Raw genomic sequence first — 9,664 nt, 5'->3', positions numbered from 1 at the left:
TGAGGCCCGCCCAGTTGCCTTTCTGACTCACCAGATTGTGGTGCATCAGTTTTAGAGAATGCAAAGATCATTCTCGGGGACATCTGGACTTCATCAGAAGTGGACACCAGGTTGTCCAGATTCCTCAATAGTTCTAGCACAGAGAACAAGGATTGAGTGTTGTTGTACTCTTCTCTGCCCAAAATCTGAATGAAACAAAGGGACAGGAATCTTGAAAAGGGGACACAAGGACCCCTGTTGCCCTTCAGCTTGAACACCAGGCTTCTGAACAAAATACCTGCAAAGTCCACCCTCAGTCCATTCCAGAGAAAGTAAGCCATCTCCGCCTGGAAGGAGTTTATCTGGTCGAAGCCACCAGAACTCCCTCCCAAACTTTCCACCAAGTGGACCATAAAGAACTTCCAGGATGGTGAAAGCCCTTTCATTGTAATGGACCCCTTGGTCTTCAAAACATCCCCTCCACCATCTCCTTATTTCCCATATCAAGGAAGACCTGGCGGAAATTTATGTTGGAGGAAATCACCACTGGATTTTCATTATGTCTCCAGTAATTGAGGTTAAGGGCTTCCCTCAAAGTTTCAGTGGTGATGGTACACGGGACTGACCCATCCTTTAAAGAAAAGGAGATGGATGAGCAGTCCACAGAAAGAGAAGCAGTGTACCAGAACTCGCACAAGTAGTCGTGAAACAACTTGTTTGGGTTCAAAGAGAAGGCATCGCTGAGGGGAGAAATCCGGAGAAAGGATTGGATTCTCCCTATAAGAGAGTCAGCGGCCTGGTGCCCTTGAAGAGATGCCATTGGATTATTTGGATTTAATTTTATTAGTTTTGAACTAATGGGAGCACCAGTGGCACGAATAACATTTTGTGATGGATTGTACTCAGCAGTGAGTAGATTCACATCACGAGAACGAGATGAAAAAGAAGAAGATTTAGGAGCCATTTGTGAAATTTTGATTTAGGGTTTTTGGACTTAAAGAAGAAAGAGAGAAAGGGATCTCGAGTTGTGAATGATTGGAAGAGTAAATGAAAGGAATTTTGAGAGAAGTAAATGAGACGGATATTTTGGTGGGGGTATATATAGGCAGTAAAATATTGCCAAGATATATACGAAAAGATATTTTTAGTCCCCAAAAGTTTGAAATAATTTGTAAAAAGTTATTTTCCAAAATTTTGAGAATTCAAAAATATTTAATACCTCCCATCAAGCATTTAATGCTACGACGGCTGGTATTCCCACTCACCCACTAACTTCACCAATACCCATAAAAAGTGCAGTACATTTCAGCAAAAGTCTTGACACGTAAGACATGTCAGGTGACGTTCGTGAGTGCGAGGTTAGCACTCGAGTAACATCACGTGTCACAAGTATCCACCAAGTAAAACATAACGTTATGAAATCTGGCTGACCACCATTTTATGACAAGACCAAACTAGCAAACTGGAAAATTTAGATGCCAGTTTCAACTGATGACTTTCAGTTGCATTTTTCAATAAAAGCATTTTTATTTGAAAAAATATTTTGAGTCTTTTTCCCCCTAAAAATATGATCCATTTGATCAAAGACTAGTCTTCGAGTACATCAAGGCGTTCAATCTCCAACCAATCAAGGATCACCTGGACCATCCTCAACTGAAGGGCCTCTCCAGTTTAATAAGGATTTAACATACCCAGTTCACTGATGAGATGTTTAAAAGTTTTCTCATCAAGAGGTTTTGTAAAAACATCAGCTAACTGTTTATCAGTGGGGATGAAATGTATTTCAATATCTCCTTTCATAACATGATCACGAATGAAGTGATACCTGATATCAATATGCTTTGTCTTTGAGTGCATCACTGGGTTGTGAGATATAGCAATTGCACTGGTGTTGTCACAAAAGATTGGGGTTCTTGTGAATTTCATACCATAATCAAGTAACTGGTTTTTGATCCAGAGAATCTGGGCACAGCAACTGGCCGCAGAAATGTATTCTGCCTCAGCAGTAGACATTGAGACTGAAGTCTGCTTCTTACTGGTCCAACTCACCAGTTTTCCCCTAGGAAGTGACATCCACCAGTTGTGGATTTTCTATCAATCTTACAACCTGCATGATCTGAATCTGAATAACCCATTAGATCTAACCTGAGCCTTTGGGATACCAAAGACCAAGGCTAGGGCACCCTTTCAGGTACCTGAAGATGCGTTTAACAGCATGCAAGTGTGATTCTTTTGGATTTGCCTGAAATCTGGCACATAAACATGTTGCAAACATTATATCTGGTCGACTGGCGGTTAAATACATCAGTGAACCAACCATTCCACGATATTCTTTTTGGTCCACTGGTTTGCCATTTGGGTCAGAGTCCAAATTTAATGGAGCTGAAATAGGTGTGGTTTTTGATGGGACAGAATCATATTTGTATTTTCTTAACAAATCTCTGACATATTTTTCTTGGTTAATAAAAATACCATCCATGGTTTGTTTAATTTGTAAACCTAAGAAAAATGTTAATTCACCCATTAAACTCATCTCATATTCTTGAGACATAATTTTCGAAAACCTTTTACACATTCCATCATCAGTTGACCCAAATATAATATCATCAACATAAATTTGTACCAGCAAGATATTACCTTTTTCTTTCAAGATGAACAAGGTATTATCTATTGCACCTCTTTGAAAACCATTTTTGAGAAGATGTTTAGTTAGAGTATCATACCAGGCTCTAGGGGCTTGTCGAAGACCATACAAAGCTTTGTTCAGTCTATATACCCAATGTGGATGCTTTTCATTTATGAAGCCTGGAGTCTGCGTAACATACACTTCTTCTTCCAATGTGCCATTTAGAAACGCACTTTTTACATCCATCTGGAAGACCTTGAATTGCAAGTGAGCAGCATAAGCCAAGAAAATTCTGATAGCTTGAAGTCTTGCAACTGGAGCAAAAGTTTCATCGAAATCAACACCTTCTGCTTGACAATAACCCTTGGCAACCAATCTAGCTTTGTTCCTGATAACATTGCCATCTTCATCCATCTTGTTCCGGTAGACCCACCTCGTTCCAAACGTTGTTCCTTTCGAACTGGTTGAGTTCTTCTTGCATAGCTTCAACCCAGCTTGGATCTGCCATAGCCTCGTCAATCTTCTTCGGTTCAATCAGTGATAAGAAGGTGACGTTCAAGCATTGATCACTTGTGGCTCTTCTAGTCTGAACCCCACTATCTGGATTGCCAATAATCTGCTCAATGGGATGAGCAGCAGTCCATTTAGTGTATTGACAAGGTTGGTAAATTACAACATCAGTGCAAGACACCTGATGATCTCCAGCAGATGCAGCAACTGGAGGAGGATCAGTCCAAACTACTTCAACTTCGTCATCAGTGTCAACTGAAGAGTTAACATGATTATCTTCAAACAAAGGTATATCTTGAAGAACTGGAGAAGCTTGAACTGGTTCTGATGTTGTTGTGGCGCGTACATCAGATCCAATTACCAGTTTTTCAGGTAGTGTAAAACTGATAGAAGGATAAAATGAGGAGTCACTGAAGTTCTTCTTTTCCTTAACTGGTTCTAAGACTTGATGTCTAGAAACATTTTCTGGTGTACTATCTGATTGATGAACCTTATCAGATACACCAAAATCAATTGGGACAACTGAAGATAAATCAAGGGTTGATCTTTTGTTGATTGCTTCATTTGATTCATCGAATGTGACATGAATTGTCTCATGTACCTTTTGGAGTCTATAATTATAAACTCTGTATGCTTTTCTAATATCTGAATACCCCACAAAGACACCTTCGTCAGCTTTTGCATCAAATTTTCCCAACTGACTGGAATCATTTAAAATGTAAACTGGACAACCAAATACATGGAAATATCCAATATTTGGTTTACGATTCCTGAGGACTTCATAGGCAGTCTTCCTGTGTCTCTTGACATAAACTGACCGGTTTTGGCTGTGACATGCAGTTGCCACAGCTTCAGCCCAAAAACAGGTGGGAAGTCCAGATTCAGATAACATACTTCTGGCAGCTTCAATCAATGTGCGATTCTTCCTTTCAACCACACCATTTTGTTATGGAGAACGAGCTGACGAAAAGTTTTGAGAAATGCCAATGTCAGTGCATAATATTTCCAATTCTTTATTCATGAATTCTGTACCGTTATCACTTCGCAACTGACACACTTTCTTGGTATACTTGAGCTCAATTCGCTTGATGAGAGAGATAATTTCTCCAGGTGCATCACTCTTTGATCTGATAAATATCACCCAACAAAATCTGGTGTATTCATCGACCACAACTAAAGTGTATCTCTTACCAGCTTTAGTTTGAACATTCACTGGACCAAAAAGATCCATATGAAGCATGTGAAGAGGTTCAGTGATACTGAAATTCTGCCTGGTCTTGAAACTGGCTCTTTTCTTTTTGCCCATTTCACACCCTGGACATGGCTTCTCCTTTTAAAGGAAAACAAAGGTATCCCATCAACCAGTTGCTTTCTTGACAACTTGTTAATATTTTTGAAGTTAAGATGGGATAACCGTTTATGCCACAGCCAATTGGTGTCCTCATCAGCCTTGACATAGAAACAATGCTCTTTTGGAGCAGGCTCCATGTTCATGATGTACACATTCCCTTTTCTTGGTGCAATCATGACTACCTTCCAATCCTTGTTAAAAACAGTGCCTTGAGCAATGTCAAACAGTACCCTATATCCATCATCACAAAGTTGACTGACACTTATCAGGTTATATTTCAAACCATTGACAAATGCAACCTTAGTGAACTGAATCTGCCCATTGTCAACAACACCATATCCTTCAGTTTTCCCACTTCCATCATTACCAAATGTCACCGCTGGTCCATCGCAGACAGTGAACTCTTCCAGCAGGGGCTTACATCAGGTCATAGTCCGGCCAGCTGTGCTGTCCAGATACCAGATATTCTTCTTTCGATCGCCCTGCACACCCAAGTAAGTGATCAGTTATTGTTGTGAACCCATCTTTTCTTGATGGGTCCACTGGACTTCTTCTGAGAAGTCCCAGATGTTTGACTGGGTGTTGAACTGGATGAAGAAACTGGAGGGTTCTCTCTAGTTTCTAGAGTAAAAACAATTGGTTTTAGTGGAACATTGACCTCCTTTTTCTTTTCGATATATGCTCCTTTCTGAGTTGATTGTTTTAATTTTTGTTTTTGAGGAGGGGTTTTGACATTTTGTTTTTCAACTGAGGAGGATGCACCTCCTTCCAAATTTTTAATTCTGGCAGTACAACTTTGTACCTGCCTTGACAAATTTTAGAGTTGATTCTCCATTTTTAACATAATGTTTTTTTCATCAGGCTGCTGGCCTATGGACTTGGGCTCAGCAGGGGTTTTAGTCTTTAGAGTTGAGGACTCATTAGACTTATGAGATAAAGGATTGTCACCAGATTCCTTTTTAACTGGAGCTTTAGCCTTCTTTGCTCCAGTTTTAATCTCAACAGGGTTGGTCTTAGTGGATTCAGATTTGACAGTGCCAGAGGAATCATAAGGTGTTTCAACTCTAACAGATTCTGGCAATTGGTGAATTGTGGGTAAAACAGCTGCCATCTGAAGATCACCAGATTTCCTGGCAGTTTTTTGAGCATCAATGGTTTTAGAAAAAGCGTCATAATTTTTACCAGATGCTTGTACCCAAGAATTGATAACCATATGTTCCTTTTCAAGATCAAATTTCAGTTTTTGGTTATCTCTTTCCAATGCCTCGTTTTTCAAATCTGACTCTTTAAGAGCCAACTGGACACTTTGCAAATCATTTATTTGACTTTTCATGTTGTTAAATTCAACCAAAACTGTTTCTAAGTATCTTTCACAGTCAGTTCTTATGGTTTCAACAAATAACAAGTCATCATTTAATGATTCAGCAATATCCAGTTTCAATTCTAAATCAATTTCGACATCATAGTCCTTTACCTTCTTTAAAATGATGTCAACCCATCTTCCTGACACAACATCATCTTTCACCACTGGTTGTTGACTCTCCAATGCCATGAAACACACATCTCTAATCTCTTCTTCATCATCAGATGAATCATCAGAGAGTTCCCATTTCCCTTCAGTTTGAGCCATCATGCACTTGTTCTTTTCTTTCTCATTATTTTGTTCAAGAGACATGAGAGCAATCTGGGCCTTAAGTTTCTTGTATTTGGCCTTATAATCATCAGTTTTAACAAAGTTTGGGACAATAGGACCAGTTTGGTTGTTCATCTGACTAGATCTGCATTCCTTCATGAAATGGCCTTTCTTACCACATTTATAGCAGGTAAGATTAGCCTTATCCATAGAGATTGAATTGGAAGCATTATTGGACCCATTAAATCGATTAGATTTATGCTTAAACCTATTAAAGTTTTTAGCAATCATGGCTACCAGATCATCATCGTCAGTTTCCTCACAACCATCACTGAGATTAGTGGTTAGGCCAGAGTTCAAAAGGTTGTTTAACATTTCCTTCATAGAATGTGACTGGACATTCTCAGTAGACATTAAAGCAGCACAAGGTTGCCCAGAAAAGTTGGCAGCCTTGGAACTCTGAGCATGGTTTAAAGCATCTTGCTCAGCCAGTAATCTTGTAGCATCATTATCTTCAGTGAATCTGAAGGCTCCATAAAGGGAGGCAAGAGTATGGCTATGCAAGGTCTTTCCTTGTCTTAAGACAAGAACCATGTGTGCCCATTTGGATGGCAAAACATCACAGAATTTTTCAAGAAGAATATCCTTATCCTTCTCCACTCCCAAGCCTCTAAGTTGATTAATTAGGCCAGGAAATCTGGTATAAGTACCAGTCAAACTTTCATTGGGAAGAGCAAAGAAGGATTCATACTTCTTGTTGAGAGCAACCTTTCTAGTGACAATGGTGTCATTTCCTCCTTCAAACTGGAGAATTAATTCATCCCACATAGATTTTGCAATAGAAAATAGCACAAGGGTAGGAATTAGTTCCTCAGGTATAGCAGAAAGAATCATGTTTTTCAGTTTGGTATCAAGATCAACCAATCTGCGATCCTCATCTGACCAATGTTCCTCAGATTTTTCCCTGGTGCCTCTTCTCCCAGTAGGATCGAGAAGAGGGCTAACACCACTGGACATGGGTATATATGGTCCATCCTTAAGGATTTTCAACATATACCTCTCTATCCCACCAAAATGCAAGAGCATTCTAGCCTTCCATGTACCAAATGTCTCACCATTCCCATCGAATTTGGGAACAGGAGAGTTGGAGTAATGTACATGAACGTGGTTAGCTCCAGGAGTTGGAGGAGGAGGAGGAGGGTTAGTATTTAAAGGAGTAGCAATATTAGGATTAGATTCATTAGGACCAGAACCATTCTCACCTTCAGCAGCCATCGAAGCAGACCTAGGTTATAGAATTGAGACAATTCAACCTGCCTGCTCTGATACCACTTGTAAGTCCCAACTATTACTAGATGGGTGCTGAAGACACCTCTATGTCAATGGTGAGAGAACTTTGCAACACGATCAATTAATCTGGATGTGACCAGTTTAGATTGATCGTGTACCAGGTTAACTGGAGTTAATGTATAAAGGTGACAAAATATGTAAATTAACACACTGCAATAAAATAAGTGACAAGTATGTAAACTGGTGAGACAATATGTAATTTTCAAGTGTATTTTATTTATTGATTGATTAAATAAAATACAAGGTTGTTGCGGAACCAAGATAATACATGAATGTAAATATCCTAACAACCCATGAATTACAATTGATCTAAACTTGGAAATTCTCCTAAACAATCGAAACACTTAGAGTTGTGAAATGTTCCTTTTTGCGATTGAGAGAATATTGCACAAGTTCACCAATATTGCAGAATATATGTATTTGCAAAGTTGTTGTGCTCTTCTTGCAAGGACCTTTATTTATAGTCGAAGATTGAGCATGGGGATCTCAACTTCGACGTACAAATATGGTTGACAGCACACAAAAGTATTGTTTAAATAATCCTTTGTGTGTGCTAAATAAAGTAAGACAAAAGGTTACTTTATTCAACCACTCTACATCTTTGCACCTTTATCCAAAGACAATATCATTGTCCGGTTAAAAGGATGTAGAGTAAAAAGGTCCTCCTCGTAATCAGTGTGAAGCTTTGTAAGAGCATTTACACTGGAGGATTCTCCAGTTGATTAATCTGGTAGATTGTCAACTGGGCTTCGCTGCCATTGCCAATCTCTATCTTCCATTTGTTGTCTTTGACTTCAACTGGAAGGTCTTCAGATTCTAGTCTGCTGATCTCAACTGGAGGAAGTCATCAGTTGCTAAACCTGTACAATGCAACTGGACTTCTAATATTTCGGACAATTCCTCATGCTCTCCAGATGTCACTGGAGAGCTCCAGTTTAGCTTAAACTGGACCTAACACCTTTAATGTAGTTATTGCAGCGCGGGTCGCTGCAAAAACCGTAGTGGGACCCATTTTTGAAATAAAAGCTATCCATTCCATCGTTTTCATCATAAAAAAAAAAAATTCTCCCCCTAAACTATATAAAAGTTAATTAAGAAAAAAGTGAATATAAAAGTGTTAGAAATTCAAAAATAGTGATAAATTGTAATTTAAATTAGAGGACTTACTTGTAGTTAGGTCATAGGTGTATGATTACTAAGGTTGAGAGACTAATTGTGATAATTAGCATATTTGTGTATTTAGGTATAAATACCCTCATACCTTATATAATCACAAATTTTTCCCATTCCATTTTACACATTAAATCAAATCTGACTTTCAACACACACACTTTCTCTCTCAACTCACACACTTACACCAAGAACACACACACTAGACAAATCCACCATTGTTAAGCTCAAATTCAGGCGAGAAATCGTGTTATCACATGTGGTATCAGAGCAAAAATCATTCTGATATCGATCCATATAAGTCCCAACTATTACTAGATGGGTGCTGAAGACACCTCTATGTCGATGGTGAGTGAACTTTGCAACACGATCAATTAATCTAGATATGACCAGTTTAGATTGATCGTGTACCAGGTTAACTGGAATTAATGTATTAAGGTGACAGAATTAATACAATGCAATAATATAAATGACAAGTATATAAACTGGTGAGACAATATGTAATTTTCAAGTGTATTTTATTTATTGATTGATTAAATAAAATACAAGGTTGTTGCGGAACCAAGATAATACATGAATGTAAATATCCTAACAACCCATGAATTACAATTGATCTAAACTTGGAAATTCTCCTAAACAATCGAAACACTTAGAGTTGTGAAATGTTCCTTTTTGCGATTGAGAGAATATTGTACAAGTTCACCAAAATTACAGAATATATGTATTTGCAAAAGTTGTTGAAAATGCTTGTGCAAGAACCTCTATTTATAGTCGAAGATTGAGCATGGGAATCTCAACTTCTGACTCAAATTGATTTACCTTCATTTGTTTCTTCCTTTCCTTGACCAGGTATCCCACTCTTGCTAACTTCTGACTCTCGCTTTCAGTAACTGGAGGCAACAAATCAACATTGCCAGTTTCCAACATGGGTGCATCGGTGGCCGGTTCCATAGATTCATCAGCAATGGCCTTTCCCTTATCAACACTCCCCTTCACCACATCATCAAACACCTCAATCTCCTGCTCACCAGCCTCAGTACTGGTA

This window comes from Erigeron canadensis, chromosome 9 (assembly GCF_010389155.1).
Source record: "Erigeron canadensis isolate Cc75 chromosome 9, C_canadensis_v1, whole genome shotgun sequence".
NCBI classification, from domain to species: domain Eukaryota; kingdom Viridiplantae; phylum Streptophyta; class Magnoliopsida; order Asterales; family Asteraceae; genus Erigeron; species Erigeron canadensis.
The sequence above is the reverse complement of the archived record's forward strand: the minus strand, read 5'-3'. Positions refer to the sequence as shown.